Below are 26,363 nucleotides of genomic sequence, written 5' to 3'. Positions count from 1 at the left end.
GGGACGTGTCCGTAGGCCGAGCCCTGCAAGCGGACACGCCCCCAGAAGAGTAAAAGTGCCCAAAGTAAACACCCACGACAGAGTCCACGAAAATGTGAATAAACACAACACAACACATGCCCCCACAGACTATGAACAGAAAATATATAAATGAACATGTTTTTTTTTTTTTTTTTTTAAATTGTAAAGATGTTTGCCCGTGAGTGCGCTCGTTTGCGCGGGCGTGCCCGTAGCGCAGCTACAGTTAGCAGTCAGTGAGAAAGCATATAAGAACTAAATATGCAAAGTAAGCCAAGAAGCAATAGCGCAGCGGTAGAGATGTCAGCTAAAAAGCAGGCATTCATGGTTCGAGCCCCTACAACACCAACTTTTATTTTTAGCAAAATAAGCACGAAACAAGTCCCTGACAAACATGTACACATATAAAATCACATTTTATGTAAAAGGTAATGAACTAGTCCATTTATTTTGAAGAAATGTGAGGTAACAAAACAATAAAAAAATGCCAGATGTGCCTATAGCTGAGCTACAGTTTAACAAGGTGAGTGCATCTGCTCGTAGGTAAGCAGTGGTTTAACAGGTGCAAAATGAGTGCCCGTAGGTGAGCAGTGGTTTCACACGCTGAAACTGTGTGCCCCTAGCTGAGCTGAGCATACTATGCATGCTGACAGCCAAATGAGGCGTGAACCAGCGCACCCCGTTTGCGCGGAGCTGCGCACCGCGCCAACAAGCTAACTGACGGGCAACGTTGAGCAAGCTGTAACAAAACTGCCTTTACACAGACACACCCCCTAGCCTGTCTAGACAGTCATAAAATATAAAAAGCAGTGGCCAGGTTCGAACCCAGGATACCATGCACCATAGTCAAGTTATTGAACCAGTAAGCTACGACAGCTGTACTCATAAATGCAGTAATAGCAAATATATAGGAATGAATAGAAAGTGGAGCATGACAAAGCAGGTTTTGTGAAGTAGATACAATTCCAAAATGGCCAATCACAGATAAGTGCGGGGAAAAACGGCATATATAAGCCCCATAGGTGGGAATACACAGCATAAACGATTGTAGAACTGACTTGCAGCCAGAATGTCAGGTGTAGGTGAGGGTAGTTGCTTTCGAGCACAGAGGTGTGGCGTTGAGGAGTCCAGATACATGGTCTGGCTCCTAGTCCACAATCATGAGGCCCAACTCATGCAGGGCCAGGTCCTGTGGGGAGCATATAGGGCTGAGGCGTGGGACCGGTTGGCTCATGATCTTACCAGTGCCACAGGGATTCCAAGGACTGGTGAGCAGGTCCGTCACCACCATGCGGACCTGAAGAGATGCAAGCAGGACCAATTGAACATTTGGATGCAGGAGGCCCGGCAAATGCCCAACGCCCCACTACTGAGTAAGTTACATTTAATTATGTATGTAAGAAATTAAATTAGCTGATATTATGGAGATGTGTATTCCAATATTACTTCATTTATATTACAGCTGCAGGTGTCCGTTCTGCGAACCGCAGAGCCTATGGCGATAAGCTGGTGCGGTTGCGCCACCAGGCAGGTCAGTAATCCACTCCCAGTAACTGTAAAGAAATATAAAAGTATGACAGTTAGCAAAAGACTGCAGTGTAGTCACTAAGTAATAAAATGTGCAAGTAACAGTGTAAAAGTGTTTGCAAGTATTGCTTGATTACAAAAGTGTGTTGCAGTCTGAAATCCAAACAGAAAAATGAAAATGTCTGAAAGAAAGTCTGAAATAAAGATGCCCCACCTATAATATCATAGTGCACAACCTGCAGCAGGCTGAAAAGTACAGCTGCAGAAGATGAGCAACTCACATATGTGAAATATATCTCTGTTGAAATACTGAAACATGACAGAAGTGAGACTGCTGGAAAGGATTGTAATAACTACAGGTAAAACATGTCAATAAACCCTAGAAGTAAGTACCATCCTGAATAGTAAAATGAAAACAAGTGAGAGGGTGTGAGAAAGAGTTATGAATCCACCAATAAAGTAGTAATAACCCCTGTATAAAGTATACTGCAGTCAGTACAGAATGAAATGAATGTGACAAGTAGAACCAAACTGTGAAATGTGTCCAAAGTGTTGCTGCAGCTGGAATGTGTATCCCAAAATCTCTGTTCAAGAGAAATCTTGACGAGTGGATGGGAGATCGTAGGTTTACCCCGGGAATCATCTCTGTATCACTGCTGGACAGAGGCACAGCAAACTAATGGGTATAGTATTCTCATCCTAAGGGGTGGTGAAAGCCACACACACTCTGGCTAGGCTTATAAATGCCCTAGGGCAGATAGCCTAGTATGAACCTATGAACCTATGATATGTTGCTCTCAGTCTGCAATATGCAGATAGTATGATTGCCTGAAATGTCAAACATCCACAGTTGTCTATAGCTATATAAAGCAAATGTAGCAGGATGATGTAGCTGAACAAAGCCAGATATGAACGTGTATGAATAACAATAAAATGTATATTGATGTAGCAGTAACAGTCCTATCACCAAATTGAAGTAGTTATCATATAGGAAACTGTAGTTAGAACAGTAGTGTGTATATATCTGTAGCTATTAGAAATGTACAGCATATGTAATGGTATTCGAAAGTGTTAATAATATTTTCTTCACCCCACCCTATAACCACATATAATCCATTCCACGTGAAAATGGTATGTGAAATCACAATTAACACCCCTGGACATTTGTCCTGATGGGTCATAAATATTTGCATGTCCGTTGATGCATCTGCCCTGTTCATACATCCAAACCTGATGGCCTGTTGCCATCACTCAACCCTGCATGTTGTTGGACTGTGTATTGCTGTTCAAATTATGCATGTGTTATGCTCGCTGTTCAATGGTGTGAATATCTGGGTGTTTGGTTAATGGGAATACTAATGCATGCTGTTACAACTAATTGCGAATGGTATTGTATGTTACTAACCCAAACTGTCATGACATAATGCAAAACATAGGATGACAGGGAAGGCGGGTTCCAGCGGACCCACCTCTCCCACCTCAGCTGGCGAGTGCACCTGGCACTAGTGCCCAGTCTGGACCCTCCTCCGGTGGCCCTGTGCCACCTGCAGGTGGAAGCGCTGCAGGGGATGGGGCCCGTCCCCCCTCTGCAACCGTGGCCGGAGGAGAACCACCACTCACCCTCCGTAGTGTCCAGACTGTGGTGCATAGGGAGATCCGGGACTCTGTTCTTGAGCCCCTACGCCAGCTTGAGGCACAGGTGGCACAACTTACGGGCATGCCTGTTGCCCGGCCTACACAGCCCCGAGCACAGCCCCGTCCTGGGCAGTGAAGGAACAGAGGCAACTGCCCATGGGTGGGGATATCAGTTCCACTGTTGCCTTCTGTGGGCTCATGGGCTCTGGATATCCAAACCTCTGTCCCCGTCAATTGTGTAGCCCCCCCCACACATGTCATACACTGCCCCTGTATGCGTCTTGTTTGTCTTGTCTGTTGACCTACCCAACCTACCTCCCCAGCTATACCGACTTCCTTCTCCTGACATACCACTCTCACCTGAAAAAAAAAAAAAGGCACTCTGTACCCACAAAAAAATTACGCCCCATACATAGCTGCCCATTCCGCACATATGTCTGCCAGACATGGAAACTATCAATTACAATTGGCTGTACAACAAGTATTATTGTTGTCCTTACACCTCTCTCAGGGGTGGAAGGTATCAAATGTCACACCAAATTACAAACATATGCACAGCTGTTGCTGATGAAGAAATGGGCAGCTATGGGCCTTACCTACATCCCTCCTGCAAAACCCAAGCTTGTTTCCCTACTGTCTTACCCTCTTTGTGACCCCTTTTCACCACTTTCCTGTCTCCCCATTTTAATTTCTTTCAAAGAAAATAGCGCGTGTGTGCGCAAGAGTAAGCACGTTTAAGCGGTTGTAAGTGGGTGTGTGCGTGTGTGCGTGGAGCTAAACGCCAGAGCGCATGCATGAGCTCTGCGCAAACCAGCGCTAACCCGGTTACAACTGCTTAAAAGTGCCTTAGTCATTCTGATTGACAGGTCCTGTAGTCAGTTCAAAAGCAAAATAGAATCCCACTGTTAGTCCCGAACCCAGGACCTTGGAAACAGTAGTCTGCATGACTTACCACTAAGCCATGACTGTTATACAAGAACATTGTGCTAAAATAAATATATCATGTAATAGTAGGAATGAATGTAAAGGGAATATAGGATGTGTAGTACACAAAGCATGTCATTTAGAATTACTGTCAAAACTAGTGGATTTCCATAATAGTAGTGTGTGAACAGAAACAGCTATGCTAGTTGGTAGCTAGTAGGTAATAATGTCACTGTAGCACCTTGCAAGCCACACACATACTCACAGCAGGATAATCACTGCCCATACCCCACAACCTCTTACAGGAACACATCCAGACCAAGTAATAAAATATGTGGAGCAAAGGCCCAAAACCAGGGACACATTACAAATAATGTTACAACAAACGCAGACAGTTCAGAGAGTAACAGGGTCTGCATTTTGTGGGATGTTTGGAAGGGTATGAAGTCTGAAACTTGAATTTTTGTCACTATATTCTGACTTGAGCCCAGAGTGATTTGCCAGGAAAAGCTGTGCATGAGATATTGACCAAAATATGAGGCAGAAATGTGGACAACCTGCAAATATTTGTACACATGAGAGGTCTGACACCACCATATTTGAATAGTTAAGAGCCTAGACATAGCAACAGTGAATGACTTACAGGGATGCCCCACAGACTCCATGTGAAATGTACAAACAGTAGGCAGAAAGGTGTAACAACACATGCAATGGTAACTATGGAGTCCTGAAAGTATTCACCACTTGCATGGCAGAATAACTGTAGTAATACATATGCTCATGCTAACCCACAGTCACAACTGCAGCATACCAGACAATTTAATGGGTGTACCCCACTGATATGTACCATTCCATGATGCAGATAACAGATGAACCTGAGAGTCTCTGGGGCCTGCTCAGCAGCATACTCAAATACCCTAATAGATGTCAAGGCCCACACCATGGCCAGACCACACTGCATGCTGTAACACCCTAGCAGATATAGCAAGCATTCCAAGGTGTGAATGTACATGGAAAATAGGAAAGCTACAGCAGCATACTACAGTCAGGACACCTAGCAGGCATACATGTAGTGACTGTAAAGGGCAAATATTGAAGCCTTAGCAACAAAGTGCAAGCAAAAGTGAAAGGAAAGCACACACACACATACATTAACAGTAGTGGTAGTTGTAGGTGTCAGTGTACATACACAGTTAGTACAGGAAACTGGAGAAATGAATGGAGGAATGTTAATCTACAACACAGCTGGAAATATGAGAGAGATACCAACCTTTACACCCACAGAACATTGTCCATAGCATACCAGCATGGTCCCTGCCCTTAAAATCTGAAAGGGCTACGCCTATCTCATATACCGTTTTATAGCACTGTTCTGAAATCACAGTGAGAACTGCAATCAGTACACAACTGGCTGCATGCAATTAGCAAATGCTGGCTAACAATTGGTGCAGAGGCCATCACATGGACATATGCAGATACCTACAAAAGTATGCTGTACTCCCAGTCCACACATGCAATACTTTCATTGCACCCTGAGGAGGATGTGAGAGACAGACAGACAGACAGACAGACAGAGAGAGAGAGACAGAGACAGAGAAAATTGAAATTAAGCTGACACAAACAAAACTGTTCAGCAACAGCCACCTGGAAGCTGACAACTGGCAAGTGGAGCAGCAGGACAGAAAACCAGATGGCAACACAAGCAGCTGTGACAAACACAGGTAATGTAAAGTAATACTATAAAGGTCTACATACTGTGAACCCTCCATATGTGTCATTGGTCTGTATCCATATGTATATGAAGATGTGTAAAGGGCAGGGGACATACAGCAACTATCAGTGAAGGCTGTACATACATTTGTATGTGAGAGCATCTATGTGCACATAACAATGTAGGTTGACTGTAGGTTGTAGTGCAATGTACAAAGTAGGTTTCACAGTTATGTATGTTTAGCAGTATGTTGGTGTGTGTATACAGTATGGTAGATAAACATGTTGATATACCTGTCTATCATATGGATACGTATGTATGTCAAAATATGTATGTATGTATATATATATATATATATATATATATATAATATGCATATATGTATGCATACATAGAGAGAGATGTAGGAGTACATAGACAGATGTAGATAGATAGAATATGTACAAACATATATATGTAATGCACACATACAGATATAGATATATGTAGATACATATACATAGACAGACTGATCTGACTATCTACAGGTATGACTGTATATAACGACCTCAACACCCCATGTCCCGCCCCCTCTGTCACTCTCACCCCCTCTGTGCCCCCCCTCTACATATCTATAGCAATATATGTACATCAATATATATATATGTGTATATGTATACAGACATATATATATATATATATATATATATATATATAGATAGATATATCTATATACATATATATATATATATATATAGAGAGAGAGAGAGATGTATATATATTCTGAGTGAGGCACATGTGTACAGATGTATTGCAACAGGTGCCTGGTGACAAAGGCATGGAGTGAACACCAGTGTCAAAACCAGAGTACCATACCCCATTTCAAATCACCTACACCAGTAACCACCAGATATGTGATTGGCTGCCCACCACTGCATGTGTCAGGGGTGAACAGGGTCATAAATGTGTACAATAGTGCCCCCAATGATATTCACAGTGGCACACTATTCCTGGAATACCTGCACATGGTATGTGTCAGCAGACATGGTGTGTCAGCTATGGACATGTAGGTCGGTGTACCCCTCCACACCACATAATGGATGCCATGGTATGAACCTCACATGACAGCTACAGATATGGAGAAGGACACAGTGACATGTACAACACTGTGACAATGCACTCAAACACATTACCAATGCACAGTGACTGACAACACCACAGAGTACACACATACTACCCACATAGAGGTTACCACTCCTGGATTTCCATACGTATGTCACACCCATGACAGATGTCCAACAACCATAGTAACACCTCACACCATCCACAACCTAAATGACTGCTGTGTGTCGTCCATGCCACTGCAATAGAGAGCACATGTGTAGGTAAAAGTTCCTACCCACAGATAAGACATACCCTGCAATAAACCACACAGTGTTAAGAAGCAAGACTCCCCATGAGTACATGTCACACATACCCCTGCTGAATGTTAGTCAGATAGGTAATATGCCATATGAGTCACCCTGTGTAACTGTGTGACATCAGCAGGTACCATCACACCACATGTGTCACAATGGTCAGGGTAGCAGAACAGTATGCTGCTGTAGTCCCAGGGCAATAGCATATTGTATAGTATTGTATTGTAATGTAATGTATTGTGTTGTATTGTATTGGTATGTTGAGGTGCCTCCTTCGTGGAGTGGAACCACTGCTGCTGTGCGCCAGTGTACAGGTACATATCCTGTAGTCAGGCTAGTGTTACATAGCACTTCTATATGTGTGTTTAGCTCCTGTCAGAGTTTATGTAGCATGCAACTGGGGATACCATCAGGTCCCAGTCATGTTGTGTATTCTGCTTTCATGAGGCCGGCTCTCACCTGGACATCTGTGATGACAGGGAGGTTACAGTCAGCTGGGATAACTATGTCTTATTTTGGGGGAGAGGGCGGGGTGACACCTGCACTGAACCTGTCTGCCACAACGTTGTCAATATCTGTGGTTTCAGTGAAATATTTGTTGTTGTGTACTAACTATGGGCATAGAGGATGGATTCTGACCAGGTTGCTAACATAACTGAAGAAGGCCTTCTGGTTATCCGTAGTGTCCCTCTTGATTTCCCTCTCAAAGTTGCCCATGGATGTTTGTATGATGGAAAATAGATCCTTACTAGTGCTGCTCAGACATGCCTTCCCTTTATGGAATTATGCTCTGTCTTGTAGTAGCTTCCATCTTTTGTAATACAATCTGTCTATGGCTGGGGTCCACCAGACAGGATGCTGTTCCTTTGTGGAGAGTGTCTTGGTCATATATGGGATTGCATGATCCATGCATTCTCAGAGATGTCTGTAGAAAGCATTTGTGTAGGGGTCAGCATTGTGGGTTGTATCTGCCACTGGCCCAGTGGGCTGAAAGGATACCATGTCACTGTTACAAAGCGTAAAGTTTGCATCTGCAATGTTATTCACTATAGTCATTTGTGCTGGTGGTGGAGGTGGGATATGTATATCCAGGGCAATTAGTGTGTGGTCAGCTCACAGTAGTTGATGATGTAGGCCATACAGTACCTAGATACAAAACCCCAGAGTGAGGAGGTGCTCTGGACCTGAATCAGTGTTCTGACTGCTGGTGTTTGGTAGTATGTCGTATGGAGTGTGCCAGGTACTGTTGCACAGTTGCTGGCTGAGCACTGATACCTGGCCATTTACATGTGTATCCACCAATAGACAGAGAGATGCTATATATGTGAGATATGCTGTATCATAACAGTCGAGTAGCATGTCTAGTATGTGTGCCAAATTCTGCTGACATATATTGCTGATGTCAGGTTATTTTCTTTTTCAGGTACATGGCCCACCCGCGGAATCCCACTTACTCCACAGCTGAGGATGAGGAGATACACCAGAGCCTGGTGCGGGATTATGCAATACTCTTTTCCCGCACCAGCCAGAATCAGCAGGAGAGGGCTGTACTATGGCAAGACCTGGTCCATCGGGTAAATGACATAGGCACGCATAATAGGACATATGAGCAGGTACGACATCACTGCAGTGATTTAATCAGAAATGTCCATCAGCATGCATCGGATATCCACAGGCAACAGGTCGCCACAGGTGGTGGGGTGGCTACACATCCCCCACTCACCGGACTGGAGGGACTACTCATGAGTGTAGTGGCTTCAGTCCACCAGCAACAACAACAGCAGCAGACATGCATTATGATGGAGGCTGGAGCCACGCAGCAGCAAGACAGTGAGCGTGCAGGTAATATGCCATATGTATAGTTGACTGTTGTGTACACTGGTAGTTAATGCATGTGTGAGGTGTGTCCTTGGTTTGTAGCTGTCACCATAGTATTTAATGTGCAAGTGTGATATCCTCAATATTAGCAGCTGACCTGTGAAAGGCGACTGTTGTGCTACTGACCTGTATCATACTCAGTAACAATGGCACAGTTGTGCCCACTGACATTAGTTTCTTCACATCTGCAGGTCCCTCCGGTGTAACAGCAATGCAGCCTATCCATGCTGGTGAGTGTGTATTAACAATACCTGTAATAGTCTTGATAGTAATAGTAATATTAGGCTCACTTAGTAGTGCTCTTTGTATGCATGTAGGTGTGTCTGTGTCTGTGTGTTGATATCATGCATACTGAGTACTGTACAATTGTGTGCAACTGTGCACCTGTGCATGTGTGCATGTGTGCACCTGTGCATGTGCGCATGTGCGCATGTGTGCACCTGTGCATGTGTGCACCTGTGCATGTGTGCATGTGTGCATGTGTGCATGTCTGGACCTGTGCATGTGTGGATGTGTGCATCACTGGTAATGTGTAGACATTGTAAATTGTGTTTCCTGTTTCCCTGCCACAGGTTCTGGTGCTGCTCTGGTGTCATCCAGCAGGGAACCTGAATCAGGTGCCATGGGTACTGATAATGATGACATCTGTGTAATGGCACAGGAAGGTATGCCAGGGTCCGCCATTGGTCAGCCGATTGACAGTATACAGCTCTCGACCCCATCAATGCGCACAGTTATCCTGCCAATACACCCTTTGTCACCAATGTCCCTAGGTGATGGACAGCATACAGTGGGCATTGACCAGGGTAATGTGGTAGCTGTGGCACATGCCTCCCCACACAGCAGCCATGGGCATGGCCCAGAGATGGTACCACACAGACAGATGTCCAGGGGTTCTCGTGGGAGCATCCGTGGGTCTACTGCCCCTGACAGACGTGCCCACAGAGGTCTTACAACCTCAGCTATGTTTCGGGCTGTCATGCAGGCACAGTCACGTATGGAACGGTACACCAGACAGGGTCTGAGGGAGCTGACAGCATGTCAGACAGCCATGACTGACAGTATGCGTGACATTGCGGCTGTCATCCGTAATTTCACCGATGTCATAGACAGACGTTGTGGAGACATATTAGACCGGTTCCACAACTACATGTCCATGAGCCAGGGCGATGGTGGACGGTTGAGGCATCAACGTGGGCGTATGCCAGCAACAGCAGTAGCTTGCAGTCGTCGCAGACGACAACAGGGCCGCGGCCGCCCCCATAGTGCCAGCAGCAGCCCCAGCAATGCTGGGTCTGTGCTGTCATCAGACCGCCCCAGGAGACCACATGCACGTGGCTCTGGCCAGGCCCGACAGGGATCTGTGTCCAGTCAACGAACACCTGCTTCTGATGACAGTACCCAGTCTGGGTTGGTACCGGATACAGTCCGTAGCACCCCTGCAAGGCACAGGTACCGTGTCCGTGGCCAGAGACACTGATCTGTATGACCTGGCAGGTACAGTCTGTGGCTGTCCACAAACACCAGTATATGGCAGCCATGAGGTGGAACTGTGTGCATCCATACACACATGCGAATTGACAACACCTAGGGCTACCGCATACACGCACACACTGCATCAACATTGCCCCACCTTGTACTGCTGTCCCTCACCAACACACATACACATACATGTCAATCGGTGGTATTGGTGGCTGACTCAGGCATACCAAGTTCACACCCTGTGCATATGATGAAACTGTGCCACCTCCTGCAATCTGTAACATCAGTGCAGGTACAGGTTAACATGTTGCTGATGCATAGGATGACTACATAGAAGTGTAGTAATAGTATCATGTTGTTAACAGTACTGTGTGCTGAAATAATTGTGGGTATATCACAGCATGCCTGATGCAGTAAGGGTGTGATTGTCATGCACTGTTGTCTACACCCATGGTAAGTACCATAGAGTATCATCTGCACATGTTGGCATACTGGTGGTAAGGATGTCAACAGAAGGCTACATACATAGGTAGCACAGGGGATAAGGTAATGAATGTATTAATACGCAATGATGGACATGTAAACTGCAAGTGGCATGTTGCCCACACTGGACTCTGCAATGCGGATGTTTGAGGATGTTGATATGTGTGCAGTAATACACGACTGGTACAAGACACACAGGAGCACCCTAGCACTGCAAGCTCACATCTCATACCATGCTAGACAGCCCCAACACACAAAACGAACTGTCACAGGAGGGAGAGTCCCCATACATGTCAGGGATACTGTGGTGGCAGGCCAGGTAGCACACATCCTACTATGTATGGAACCACTGAGTGAAGGCTCAGTGTCTGTTATTTGACATGTGTATTACTGCAGGTATGAGCACATGGGTTTCCATCCAGTTATTGTACATCCTGACAGTACATGGTCTGTACACTTGTGTGCGCTGAGACTGGACCCTAGCCATCTGACCTGTGTATTTCCATGTACATGTGCATAGTCCTGCATATTTGCAGTGTTACCTACTGGAAGTGGTACAGCTTGTTTGTTGTACAATGGACTACATGCAGCCCTGCTTACTGTAGCTTTGTTTTCATGCATGTTTGCTTGCAATTACCCTGGAATACTGATCCCACCTGCAATGCATAGTTACAGAGCTTCTGTGGACTCCTAGTGACATCTGCATAGCTTGCTATATGTATGTCCATATCTCACTTGACAGAATGTCACTGTTTGTCCTGTTCACATGTACGTTGCCTGTGACACATTGCATATGACTTACCTGGTATTTGTCCACGTGAGCAGTCATATATGCTACTGCTAACTAATCACAGGCACTACACCCTCACATATTCATCTTCTGTTGAACCACCTGCTTCGCTAGGGACGGCTTGCACCTGTCACCCCTGGGCTTTCAGATATTGGCAAAGGCTCTTGCTACCCCCATAGTGCCTATGTTAGGCAAGGCTCAAATGACAAACCCACCTTCATAGGTATCACAAGGGATAAGAAACTAAGAGTAATGCTACCCAACGCCAGAAGTCTAAACCTCAAGATGCATGCACCCGAAACTCTCCTTGGCATGGAGAACATCGATATCTGTGCAATAACAGATGCCTGGTTCAGGGCTACCAAGAGCACCCCAGCACTACCAGGTTATACCTCATACCATGCTTTTCAGCCCCAAAACTTGGAAGAACCACAAATGGAGGGGAAGTATTGATATTCATCAAAGATACCCACACCTCCAGGTTGGTGGCAAAGCACCAAGCATCAGAGACTATCCATGTGCAACTAACAATGGGTGAAACTGCCTTGCAGGTTATAGCCTGCTACAGACCACCCTCCCAAACCCAAGAACTGCACTCGGCCGTCCTGTGAACAGTGGAAATATGAAGGTCTCTCCAAACACCATTATATTGGGCGTCAACTACCCAAACATGGACTGGGAGCATGACTCTAGCTCCAACACCCTAGGCCAAAGATTCCTAGAATATATGAGCTCAAATGCTATGGAACAACTTGTTACCACTCCCACAGGAAGGTGAAACATACTGGACCTGATCATCACCAACATGGGGACTCTATGCTCCAGACCAGAAGTGTATCCCTCACTGGTAAGATCAGACCATAAACTAATCTCACTGGATATTCACATCCCGACCCCACCCCCTGCCCAGAACACCACAGTGAACAACTTCTCTAAAGCAAATTCACACTCCTCAAAACTGAGGTGGAAACCTTCAAAGCCCCCGGGCCTGTGGAAACTACAGGCCAGACTGCAGATTCCTCTATAAATGCATTCTATGGACACCTTCAGGAATGCATGGGTCATGTGATCCCGAATAAAACCAAGACCCAATCCTCCAAAGGCAGACGTCCTGTCTGGTGGACCCCAGCCATAAACAAACTACACAATAGAAGGAGGAAGCTACTAAATGATACAACAAAATCCCAAAAAGGGAAGGCATCACTGATCAGTATTAGCAAATAACTACAGGCACTCATAAGATTGTCTAAGGCCAGCTTTGAGAGAAATTGTACAGGACACTAAGGATAATCACAAGGCTTTCTTTAGTTATGTTAGGAATCTGGGTGGTAATTCCCAGATATGCTCAGAGGTAGTCCAAAATGTCAATAGAAACACCAAACCCACAGACATTGCCAACATTCTAGCTGACAGGTTCAGTGCAAACTTCTCACCCCCCTCCACACCGAAAGGGCAAATATGTATCCCAGCAGAGTGCTGCCCCCCTGACATCTCAGATGCTCAGGTGACAGTTGCCCTCTCCAAAGCAATACACACTGCATCAATGGGACCAGACAGTGTCCTGGGCTGTGTCCTACATGACCTTCAAGACGTGCTACAACCAAACATAAAACTACTGTTCAATCCCAGCCTTACTACAGGATATGTGTCCAAAGTGTGGCGTACAGCAACAGTGGTCCCTCTACAGAAAGGTGGTGCCTCAACGGATCCTGGACACTATCGCCCCATAAGCCACACTAGCTTGGTCTGCAGAGCTATGGAAAGGATCATCATGGACCACATAAATATAGATATTGGGGACCTACAGACACTGGTTCATACCCAGTTTGGCTTTGTTAAGGGCAGATCCTGCCTCTCAAACCTGGTTGATTTCTTTGAAACTGTCACCAAGGCCATTGACGAGGGGAAGGTGGTCCACACAGCCTACCTGGACCTCGCAAAAGCCTTCAAAACAATACCCCACTCGGGCATTCTAAGAAGCTCACCAGCTTAAATATGAGCCCCTATGTCACTAGATGGATTGCACACTGGCTCAAGGACAGAACCCACATGGTTAGAACTGCTGGAGCCATGCCAGACTCCAAACCATTTACAAGTGGTGTCCCACAAGGCTCAGTCCTGGGACCTCTCTTGTTTGGTATATATTTAACGAAGGTACAGGCCAACACGGAAGGACTGTGGCTGACCAAATATGCAGATGACTGCAAACTGGCCCCCATAATCGACTCTCCAGCCGACACAAGCATCTTCCAAAGGGGCCTCATAGAAACAGACAACTTGTGCCAGAGCCATGGCCTCCAGCTGAATGCAAAAATGTGTATAGTCATCCCCTTTAGCAAAAACAAAGTGCCCACAAAGTACCACATAGGTGGTACTCCATTACGTACAGAAGAAGTAATTAGGGACCTGGGGACCCAAGTTGATAGCAATCTCTCATTTGACAACCACGTGGCCGAAGTGGTTAGAAAGGCATTGTATATAGCCCACCCCATCATGAAGGGATTCACATCTACATCAGGGGAAACCATCGTGCCTCTTTACTCATCCCTCATCAGGCCCATACTTGAGTACAATCCCCCTGTTGGGATGTACCTTACCAGACACCTGCAGCAACTGGAAAGACCCCACAAGTACCTCACCAAGAGGATCAAAGGGCTCAAACAGATGCCATATGCTGACCGGTTAAAGAAACCCCAGCTCTACTCAGTGGCATACCGCCTGTTCAGAGATGATCTGTGCCTAATGTATAACGCCATATCAAACCCGGAATTAATGGGCATGCTGCACCTGAGAATATCCAAATCCCATCAGGCTACACGCTTAAGAGACCTGAACCTCAGCACTGAAATAAATAGGACATGCTGGAGGGACAGATTCATAACCCAGAGGCTCACTTCACTCTGGAATAAAATCCCAGTCCAGGTTAGGCAGAGTCCCTCATTGACTCTCTTCAAGAGGAATCTTGATGAGTGGATTGACATTGTCGGTTTACCCCGGGTATCACTTCTGTGTCACTGTTAGACAGAGGCACAGTATACTAACCTCGGAAAAGGGCATGGCAAGATATATTTACAATGGTTGGTGACAGCCAAACACATTCTGGCTAGGTTCTTAAATGCCCTAGGGCAGATAGCCTAGTATGAAGCTATGAACCTATGAACCTTTGTACCTTGTTCCTCATTGGCCCTATGTGCTGTTAATCACCATGGCAATCACAATACTATGGTAGCATGTGCAAAGGTCAGTTGTCAGACACCTCTATGGTACAGTTGTGGAATATGTGGGTCATGTGGCAATGTCACAGCTGCCACATGTACACAGTCATCCCTCTCCCCTACACATGGATGTACAACACATGTATGAGATGGAACCACATAGCCAAACCGGGGACTAAGCACTCTGAACCCAGTACTGGCATAACCTGTCAGGTGGCATGCAATACTACAGTGACTACAATACCAGTCTGATGTAGACCTACACTGACAGCAATACAAGCACATGTACACACTGGGCCATTCGTGGAGCCTTAGAATAGCATCCTGCTTGAGCGGCACACACCTCTGCAGCTGGCACACAGGCATACATTATGCCTGAACACATCACACATAACACATAGCACACAAATCCTGTGTGCCAAACAGTCACAGCCTGTACGGCTAGACAACACACCTGCCACAGTTGTGTTAGCTACCTTTATTGTCTGGTACAGTGTGGTCACGCTCACCACGCTGGACAAGGTGAAGGTCACAATGATATGCCCGTGGGGCACTATGGTCCACCACATAACACAAGCATACAGGTCAGTCAGAGGCATGGACACATATGACTCAGTCATTGTCCATGCCACATACCTTCTCCTGCTGTACTTGTAGGGTGCTGACATCATCAGTGTTTAGAAAGGGGAATGTGCATCCTGTATTGTGTTTTCCCAGTTGCCAAAAGGGACACTTCCCTCACACAGACTTGCACACACACCAACCCCACTCACACTGAGCATTTGCAGGATTCAAACCCCTACCTGACTATGTTATGACACTCGAGACAGACGCATTAGCAGAGCGCGCTATTTGCATTACTGGGAGGCTTCCCTTCTCCTGCTGTACTTATAGGGTGCTGACATCATCAGTGTTTAGAAAGGGGAATGTGCATCCTGTAGTGTGTTTTCCCAGTTGCCAAAAGGGACATTTCCCTCACACGGACTTGCACACACACCAACCCCACTCACACACACTGAGCATTTGCAGGATTCAAACCCCTACCTAACTATGTTATGACACTTGAGACGGATGCATTAGCAGAGCGTGCTATTCACATTACTGGGAGGTTTCCCTTCTCCTGCTGTACTTATAGGGTGCTGACATAATCAGTGTTTAGAAAGAGGAATGTGCATCCTGTGGGGAGGCAGACGCCAAGCACACTCTGGCTAAGCTGTCATTCCCTAGGGCAAACAGCCTAGTGTTGACCTATACACCCATATGTTTAATTGTCAAATGCACATTATTTGTTGCTGATAGACTGTTTGCAGGTCTTTATTGCCATAGCATTCTCTGTTTGTATGAACAACTTGTGTATCTGTGGAAGATGTTTGCATATGGGAGGGATCCACTATATCACGTATGTCTCTGTAGTCATTTAACTGTGTGCACTGGGCAGATTGCTGTAATGTGGTTGGTTCCTGGAATAACACGTACAAATACCAGATATGTGTGGCCAACTGCTAAACTGAGATTTCGCCTAAGTGTGTGAGCATGCCCAGTTCAGCCTTCCCATGGCATGTTGTCTGACATATGTCTCATTTATCAAAGTGTGTGAGCATGCCCAGTGTGAGCTTTCCATATCTTGAACTCTGCAGCCCACCACATTTGTGGATGAGTGTAAACTTCAACAAATATCTCCCGTTTATGGTTGTGTGTTGTGTGCCATGTTGTGTAGTTACTGTCCAACTGCTTTGTGTGTGAACACTACAGGGATTATACTGTGCCTGCAGGGTTTGCATGGGATACTTTGCATACAGTTGTCAACATCCTTTCACACTGACCTAACACTGTAGTACTGTATAGTGTACTGGTTCAGTACTTTCACTGTGGTGGACAGTATCCTGGGCTTTAGTCCTATCACTGCTTTACAGTTCCATAGTGAGCACAACAGCCTGGTTAGGGGCCAGTTGTGCACATCTGACCATGTTGCATTATGTTCAGATATGAACTACTTAAACCAGGCTTGTCCAACATTGGTAGTGTATTCCACAACATAGGTGTACATTTGCAAACACTAGCGATGTGCCCTAGGCCATTTCTAATGCTAGTCGGAGAGTGTGTTTGTCCTTCGACACACATTGTAAGTGGAGTTTGCCATGACATATGTCATGGTTAGTATAATGTGCCGCTGTCTACCTGTGACATAACAGTGATACCCAGGGTAAAGCTACCATCTCCCATCCACTCATCAAGATTCCTCTTGAGGAGAATCGATGAGTGACTCTATGGATAGCCTGTACTGGGAGTTTACTCATGGGTGGGGGTGGCTTCTGTGTTATGGATCATGCAGTACAGCTTGTCCTATGTAAGTCAGTGCTGGGGTTCAGGTCTCTTATGTGCATAGCTCACTGCCATTCAGATTGTACAAGGTGCAGCATGTTTATTGATACCAGCTTGGACATGGCTTTATACATCAGGCACAGCTTGCCTCTGGGTGGGCAGTATGGCAGTGTGTGTAGCTGCAGTTTGTTTAATCAGGCAACACATGGCATCTGTGCAAGCTCTTTGATACTCCTGGTGAGGTACTGTTGGGGACTTTACAGTTGATGGAGGTGTCTGCTGAGGTACATCCCACAGGGGCTATTGTAGTCAATTGTAACGCTGATGAAGGATGACTGCAGAGCCACAATGACCTCCCCTTATCTAGATCTGACAACCTTCATGATTAGGTGGGTATATGGTATGTTTCTGTGAACACTACAGCCACATGTTTGTCCAATGCAGGATATCTATCACCTTGTGTCCCCAGGTTTCTCATTACATGTTAAGTACGTAATGGGTTAACACCTATGTGGTAATTGGTGGGCACTTACTGTATATCCACGGGGGTTGACTATACACTTTTCTGCAATTAGCTTGCTGACATGGCTATGGCACCAGATGTCTGTTTCTATGTGGCCCTTTTGTGGGATGCTTGTGTCAGCTGGAGGGTCATATATGGTGAGCAGTTTGTAGTCCTCTGCAAACATGTTCAGACACAGTCCTTCCATGTTGGCCTGTACCTATGGGACATATATACCAGACGAGGGAGATCCCAGGACCAAGCCTTGTGGGATGCCAGTTATATCTGGTTTGTAGTCTGACATGGCTGCAGCATGTCTGACCATGTCTGTTATGTCCTTGGTCTGGTTTGCAACCCCTCTACTGACATAGGGGTTTATATTTAAGCTGGTGAGCATATCTATAATGAACACGTAGGGTATTGTATAGAAGCCTTTGCAAGGTCCAGCTACGCTGTGTGGACCACATTGCCCTCATCAATGACCTTAATGACTGTTTCAAATGAGTCAAACATGTTTAGGGGCAGGATCTGCACTTAAGAAAGCCACACTGGGTAGGGTCCGGTGTCAGTAGGTCCCCAATATCTTTATGTCTGCGGTACATGCTGATCCTTTCCATAGCTGTGCAGACTGAGCTTCTCGGGATTCTGGGGTGGTAGTTTTCAGTATCCATTCAGGCAACACCTTTGTTGAGAAGGACCACTGTTGTTGTACACTGCTCTTTGGGTACATATCCTGTGGTAAAGCTGACATTGAGCAGTAGTGTGATTTGGCATTCCATTCGTCTTGGAGTCCATGTTGGACTCAGCCCAGGACACCATCTCATACCATAGCTGCTGTGTGTTTTGCTTTGTAGATGCTGGCTGTTACCTTAGCATCTGCAATGTCAGGGGGCCAGCAGTCTGCTGGGATAGATATTTTGCATTCTGGGGGTTGCACTGCACCTGTCAGGATGTATGTTGGCAATATGTGTGTGTGTTTGGTATGTTGTTTGTGATATTTGTGTGATTCAGAGCATATCTGTGAATTCCCAACACAGTTCCTACCATCAGTTGTGGAAGTCTTGGGATTATCCTTAGTGTCCTGTACAATTTGTATCTTCATAGGTTCATAGGTTCATACTAGGCTATCCACCCCAGGGCATTTGTTAGCCTAGCCAGAGTGTGTGTGGCTTTCGCCACCCCTTGCTATGTGAATATTATGGCCATTTATGATTTGCTTTGCTGTGCCTCTGTCTGGACGTGACACAGTGAAGACCCCCAGTGTAACTCTACGATCATCCATCCACTTGGCAAGATTCCTTTTGAAGAGTGTCAGTGAGGGGCTCTGCCTAACATGGAGTGGGATTCTGTTCCAGGGTGTGGGGAGCCTCTGGGTTATGTATCTGTCCCTCCAGCACATCCTATTTCATTATGTGTTGTGGTTGACATCTCTCACTCTCACAGCTCCGATGGCTTTGAGTTTTCTGGGGTGGAGCATGTCCATTACTCCTGTGTTGGACATGGCCTTGTACAACAGGCATGCAATGCCTCTGTGTAGGCAGTATGTGACTGCATTCAGCTGGGGTGTCTACAGCCAGGCAGCATATGACATATATTTGAGACCCTTTATCCTGTTGGTGAGGCACCTTTGAGGTCTTTCTAACTGCCGCAGGTGTCAGGTAAGGTACATCCCATATGAGGCATTGTACTAGATTATGGGTGTGATAAGAGAACAGTATAGGGGCACAATGACCTCTGTTGACGTAGATGTGAATCCTTTCATGATACGGTGTCCAATGTAGACAGTCTTCCTAGCCACATTGGCAATGTGAGTGTCACATAACAGGTTACTGTCCACTTGTGTCCCTAGGTCCCTGATTACTCCTTCCATACATAATGGTTTACCACCTATGTGGTAATTTGTGAGTACCTTGTTTGGTATTTGGTGGGACATTCATACTGTCCAGTGTCTTCAGGACGGCTGGGTGGGGTTCCTGTGTGTGAAGGTGTGGTCTGTAGCATGCTACAGACTGTACAGCAGTCTTGCCTACGGTTAGGTGCACATGGGTGGACTCCAATGCCTTGTGCATTGTCAGTTACCTGGACGTATGTGTGTCTGTGCTGAATATGGATACTCACCCTCCTTTTATGTTTTGTTCCAGATTTTGGGGCCATGATGCATGATATGTGGTATAACCTGGTAGTGCTTGTGTGCTGTCAGGAGGCTTGCAGCAGGTTTCTGTCACTGCACAGACATCAATGTTCTCCATACTGGGGATGGCCTCGGGAGCATGCATATTGGGGTTTACACATCTGGCATTAGTCAGCATTACCCTTGTGTTTCTTTCCACTTATGTTTTGTAGGGTGGTGGGTTAGTCTTTTCAGCCTTGCCTACGAAAGGCTCTATGGAGGTGGCAAAAGCCTTATCCAATATCCAGACGCCCAGGGGTAACAGGTGCAAGCCATCCCTGGAACAGCTGCGTGGCTTGTCAAGCAGGACATCCCAAGCAGACAGATATTGGATCCCCTTGGAATGACACCAGTAATTGTGCCACTTGTTATAACTGATCATTCCGTGTTTGTACTGTGGCATCATTCTTGGTGAGGGTAGGATGCTGCAAACGGTCAGTGTCATACCGGCCTGGACTACATAATCAGAGAGCTCATCTATGTCTCTTTTCATATAGTCCGGGGAGGTACATCTCAGGTCATTCACACCAGCATGGACTATGACTGCATCATATTTCTACTTGCTTTGGGGTGACCTGCATACTTGTGTTATGTGGCGTATTGTGGCAGCCTACAGGCAGCTTACAGTACCCTTTCCCTTGTTCAGTCTGGTGTGCGGGACAGCAGTGTGTCTCGCTATGGAGTCACCTATTACAACTGTATCAGGCATGTTGTTTTTCCTTCTGGCCTGTGATTGTTTGGCACACTAGCTTTGTGTACTATGTGTTGCATGTGCTATGTTTGGAGGTTGTTTGATTGGGTGTCTGCTTTGGAGGCCTCTGTTGGTGTGTTTGTAATTCGGGCCTCCGGGAATGTTTTTCTGTGTTTATGTCTTTGGTTTGCAGTTGTGATAGGTCTATGTGGGACTGGGTTTGTGGTGTGTGTGGTTACCTTCTCCTCCTGACTAGTTTTGGGAGTACTGAGTTGAGGGAGCTCAGCCTCCAGTTTGGATATATGGTTGCATCTCTCACATATATTTGTATTTCTTGGGGGGAGTTGGGGGTTGTCTGTGTACTTGGGGCTGGTGTAACATTGCCTCAAGATTCACAGATTCAACTTGTTGTGGCTGGCCTTAGTGGATTGTATGTGTGGACATATTTTATTGCCATACTACTGATCAGTGATTACTTCATTTTTTATGTTTGCTCTATCATGTAGTAGCTTCCTCATTCTCTTGCATGGCTTGGTTATGGCTGGTGTCCACCATGCCAGATGCCTGCGTGTATGGCATTGTGCCTTGTTTTAATTTAGGATTGCATAATCCAAGCATTCTTGGCAGTGTTCATGGAATGGCTGTATTACAGGTTCTGAGGTGTGGCCCATATTTTGCACCTGCACAGGACCTTTAATGGATTCCACATCAGTTTGGAGGAGTGCAAATATTGCTTTACACATGTTTTTCACTGTGGTTTTCTGGCCAGGGACTGTGGTCAGGATTTGTAAATCCAGTGTGATTACTCTATGGCCTGGTTTTACCAGTGAGCAATACACTTCTCGTCTTGCCATCCAGTACCCATGTTGCTGATTATACCCCTCTTGTGGGAGTGGTACGCTGTTCCTGGGCATTTTGGTTTATGGATTCTATTAACTTTTGTCCTACAGTGTTGGGGCTAGTATAATGCTCCCAGTCTATGTCTGGGTATTTTCAGTCACCCAATATAATGTGGTTTGGAGGACTTGATATATTCATGTATTCCAGCATAGGCCAGGTGCAGTTCCTGGTGTTAGGACGGTAGTCTGTAGCAGGCTATAAACTGGGGGGCAGTTTTAGCCACTGTTACTTGACCATGGCTAGTCCATGCTGCTTCTTGTTGTGGTACCAACATGGGGGTGTGGTTATCCTTGACAGTTATTGCTAGTCACCCTCCTTTTGTAGCTTGTTCCATGTTTTGAGGCTGTACAGCACAGTATGAGGTGTAACCTGGTAGTGTTAGGGTGCTGTTGTGAGCCTTGACCCAATTTTCTGTTACAGCACAGATATCAACATTCTCCATACTGGGTGAGTTTAGACTGCATGCATCTTGCTGTTTCGACTTCTGGCATTGGGTAGCATTACATCTAGGTTCTTATCCCTTCTGATACCTATGGAGGTAGGTTTGTGTTTTGAGCCTTACCTATTCAGGGCACACTGTGGGTAACAACAGCCTTTGCCAGTATCCATACGGCCTGCACTGATAGGTGCATGCCAGTCCTAGCAGGTGGAGCATCATGTCATGCTCAGCATGTCATCCCAGGCTGGCACACATTGGATCCCCTTTGACTAACTGCAATACTTCAGCCAATTATTGCACTTGATCATCTCATTGTCATATTGTGGCATGATGCTTGGTGAGGGTAGGATGTTAGTCAGGGTCCTCAGGTGTGCATATAGTACATGGTGTTACATTACTTAACACATGGCATTCATGCCTCAGGTGGTGCTGCAGGGCTGCCTCTGTCGGATGCACATATTACACTCCTTGTACATGTTTGTGAGCAGGTCATGTCATTTTAGGCATCCCTGTTATTATTTGAGTGAGTCAGAGGGGGTATCATTCCCAGGGTTCCTACTGAGCCAGTGCATGTGCTATGCGTTGCCTCTTTGCCAAGGCCAGGGCATACTGGGCACGCCTCCTTCTGCCTACTGGGGCAGGCTCAGGTTGTTCCTCCTCTGAGTCACGCTCTGCCTGTGATGGCCTTGGCAATGGTGGGGGGGATGTTTGGCCCAGCCCTATGCTGGTCCTGCTGCAGCTGTTTTTGCAAGATCATATTATGTAGTATAGCACATACCATGACAATTTGGGTACATGTAGTTGGTGTGTACTGCAAGGCTCCACCAGATGTGTCCAGACACCAGAACCGTGACTTGAGCAGCCCAAACACATGCTCTATTACATTACGTGTTTGTGCGTGTGCCTCATTATGGCGTTCCTGTTCAGGTGTGTGTGCGTTTCTGATGGGTGTCATCAGCCATGGCTCCAGTGCATAACCTGCATCCCCCACTAGGTGTCCGTGTGGGATGTCCCCATTGGCAAATGTCTGGTACAGCTGCATCAAATGCCAGATGTGGGAATCATGGTAGCTCCCAGGGCAGCCAGCACACACATTCATTATTATGCCCTGGGCATCACACATGACCTGGCAGTTGATGGAGGGGAAGCCCTTGCAGTTAATGTAGGCCCTACCCCGCTCACCTGCTGGTGCTTTGATGCGTATGTGCGTGCAGTCTACTGCACCCACTACCTCAGGGTATTCCGCTATTTGCTGGAAAAGACGCATATTGCTGGCCAATACCTCACGGGCATTGGGGAAATATACATAATCACCGACATGTGCTGACATGGCATCCAGGAACTGGTGCAGTACCCTGGAGGCTGATGCCTGTGATATCCCCATCATATCACCAGTTGGTCTCTGGAAGGTACCTGTTGCTAGTATTCTTAGGCCAACACATACCTTGGTTTCCACTGGGATGGGTTCCCCTCTGTTGGTTCTGTCTGTGAGGCGTGGCCTGCTCAGCTCGACTATTTGCTGCAGGAGGTCTCTGTCCACTCTATAGCGCTGTACTATCTCCAGCTCATGTAACCCGTGGTAGGTGACCCTGGGCCTGTACACTCTTCTCCATCTCCTCACTGTGGGTTGTCTGGCACCATCTGCATTGTCACCACCCTCAGCAAGTCGCCTATGTCTCCTTATGACAGCTATGGCAGCCCCTAGCATTTCTGCTCTGAGTTCAGCTTTTTCAGTTTTCACTTCTAATAGCTTACTCCTGTCTTGCAGTGTCTCTTGAGAGATACATCCTGCACTGCTGTTTGCAGAGTTTTAAGTGCTTGGCTGAGCTACTATTCTGCCTGTGTAATTGTCTGCTTCTAATTGTTTTCACCTGCTAGCTCCAGCAGTATTCCCTACTAGCTTCCTACTAATTCTGTTGCTTCCTTTTTCCTTTCTGTTTCCTCAGGGGGGAGCAGCATGTATACCAGCAGAAACACGCTCACAGTGGCTTACACACGCGCACACATGCTTACACGGTTCAGAATCTGCTTATTCGGGTTAAAACGCGCGCACACCTGTGCAAACAGTGTTAAACATCTACCAACATGCTCCCACATGCTCAGTCTGCCTTACACGCGCACACACTGTCTTACACGTGCTTCATGGCATGCACACGTGTGCATGCACGCCCAGCAAGAAACTGTGGTGTAGGCAACAGTGTACACCTTCCATTTCTTGACTTTCCCATGCTTATGTTGTGGCACTCCTCTTTCCATGATATGTGTCTGCCATCTGTCATGTAACTTTCACCTCCAATAACTGCATTTCTTTCTACCATTCCCCCCTGTGATGTCACCTATCTCCTACTCTATTCCTCCCCCTTATGTATCTCTTACACTACTCAGGCTGTGCTCATTTGCTATGTGACTGTGAGATTCAGTATCCTAACCCTCATTTACATGAGATTGCCTACTAATGCTTAGTTACATCTCTTAGACTCAGCTTCCCCCCTTAGCAACCACTAAACGGTGGCCATGTTGCTTTTGGTCTGCTGGTCCCTGCATTGTAAATCCATGTATTGCATAAAACCCACATTTGTGGGTTTATAACCTTCATTTTTATGTTTTATGTAGCGCAGCCCGTTTGCGCGGGGCTGCGCTGGGTTTAAACATCGGCAATCGCCGAAAAAAAATATATATATTTTTATTACTTTTGCATCAGGTTACCTTGCCAATGGCCACATATTTGGCCATTGGCATGCTGCCTGACACATATGCACCCTTTATTTGGAGCTGACATGGCTCCATTGTGGTTTTTGCAGAAACATACTCAGTTGTCAACTGAATACATTTCTGCAGCTAAAACGGCTCTTACACAGGCTGTTTTGGGCTTCCTGGATCACTAATCAACCTCATTTGCATGCTATTCGGCTGCAAGTGAGGTGATTAGCTTATCCACGCCCACTCCGTGTAAGAGACGTTTTAGCTGGTCTCTTACACGGACTTTGAGCTGTTCCTGGATCGTGAAGGCTGCATGGAGTCTTACACTACTCTTAGACTCCGTGCAAGCCTTCGTGAATCCTGCCCACAGATATACATTGATATATAGATATATAGAAATATATAAAGATATATAAAGAGACAATATACATATAGATGTAGATATATAAATAGAAACATAGATATAGATAGATATACAGAGAAATGTCAATAGTTATAGATAGTAGTTTTGTTCCCCAAAATACTACAATAATTCCTTTCTGTTTGATAAAAGACAGGAATCAAAGTCTATAGCATGCAGATGCACCCCTCTAGTCTACCCCTTTGAATTAATTCTCATGAAGATTTCCAGGTCTTTTAAGTATAGTCCATAGGAATTCTTCCTTACTGCAGCATAACACCAAAAACTGATGTTCCAGGCAAACATCCCTCTTCCATCAGACACCAACTTTCTCTGTTTTGCTAGAGTTAAAGCCCTCTCTTTTATATACCATTTAAACTACAAAACTGGTTCTAGTAACAGAACCATACAAAATGGAATCCTCTTTGCCTAATACAAATATTGCTACAGGATGACATGTTTTACATCCAAAATATATATTATATAAGTATTTACTGTATATATACCCACACACACAATACATAAACTGTGAGTTTCATATATACACACAGTAACAGATACAGATGCAGAGAGAGAATTTCTCATACATATGGAGAAAGACATATATACGCAGACACAAACACACACACACACACACACACACACACACACACACACACATACATGTAGAGGCATAGGCACACACACATACACTCAAACACACAAACACACACACACATGTCCAGTGGTTACAACCACTTTTCTTGCTGTCTGAGCCTCAAATATCTCATTGTCATAAAATGAATGAATAAAATACATACCGTACAAATGAATAAATCTCCTCTCCTTCCCCATAGTGCTCAACTTGTCCCAGGTTTTGCCTTCTATTTCTGGTCTGTCCCTATTTTTTCAGAAATAAACATGCTGATACAAAACCTGCACCTGTATTAACTTCTTAAGCGAGTTATGGTAATATTTAAAATTTTCCCTGATTTTAGTTCTGTCACACATTATAGTGTTTTTATCCAGAACTCCTGAGCAAAGAACTTAAGAAGTGTATTCTAACTCTCTTTCTCTCTTACACACACACACACACACAACACATGTACAGTGAGTTTCACATACACACACAGTAACAAACAGTAACAGATGCAGAGAGAGAATTTCTCATACATATGGAGAAACACATATATATGTGTG

At 45.6% G+C, this 26,363-nt stretch overlaps 1 protein-coding gene across 1 annotated transcript in view; it reads right to left on the bottom strand.

Moving 5' to 3' along the window:
* The window catches only part of ABCC5 (ATP binding cassette subfamily C member 5), a 608,550-nt gene that overhangs the window by 513,560 nt on the left and 68,627 nt on the right, over positions 1-26,363 (bottom strand). The window lies entirely within an intron of this gene.

Source organism: Protopterus annectens, chromosome 1.part0, assembly GCF_019279795.1.
Source record: "Protopterus annectens isolate FY-2018-M chromosome 1.part0, PAN1.0, whole genome shotgun sequence".
In the NCBI taxonomy this organism is placed as follows: Eukaryota; Metazoa; Chordata; order Ceratodontiformes; family Protopteridae; genus Protopterus; species Protopterus annectens.
Note: the sequence above shows the minus strand (reverse complement) of the source record. Positions and strands in the feature narration are given on the sequence as shown.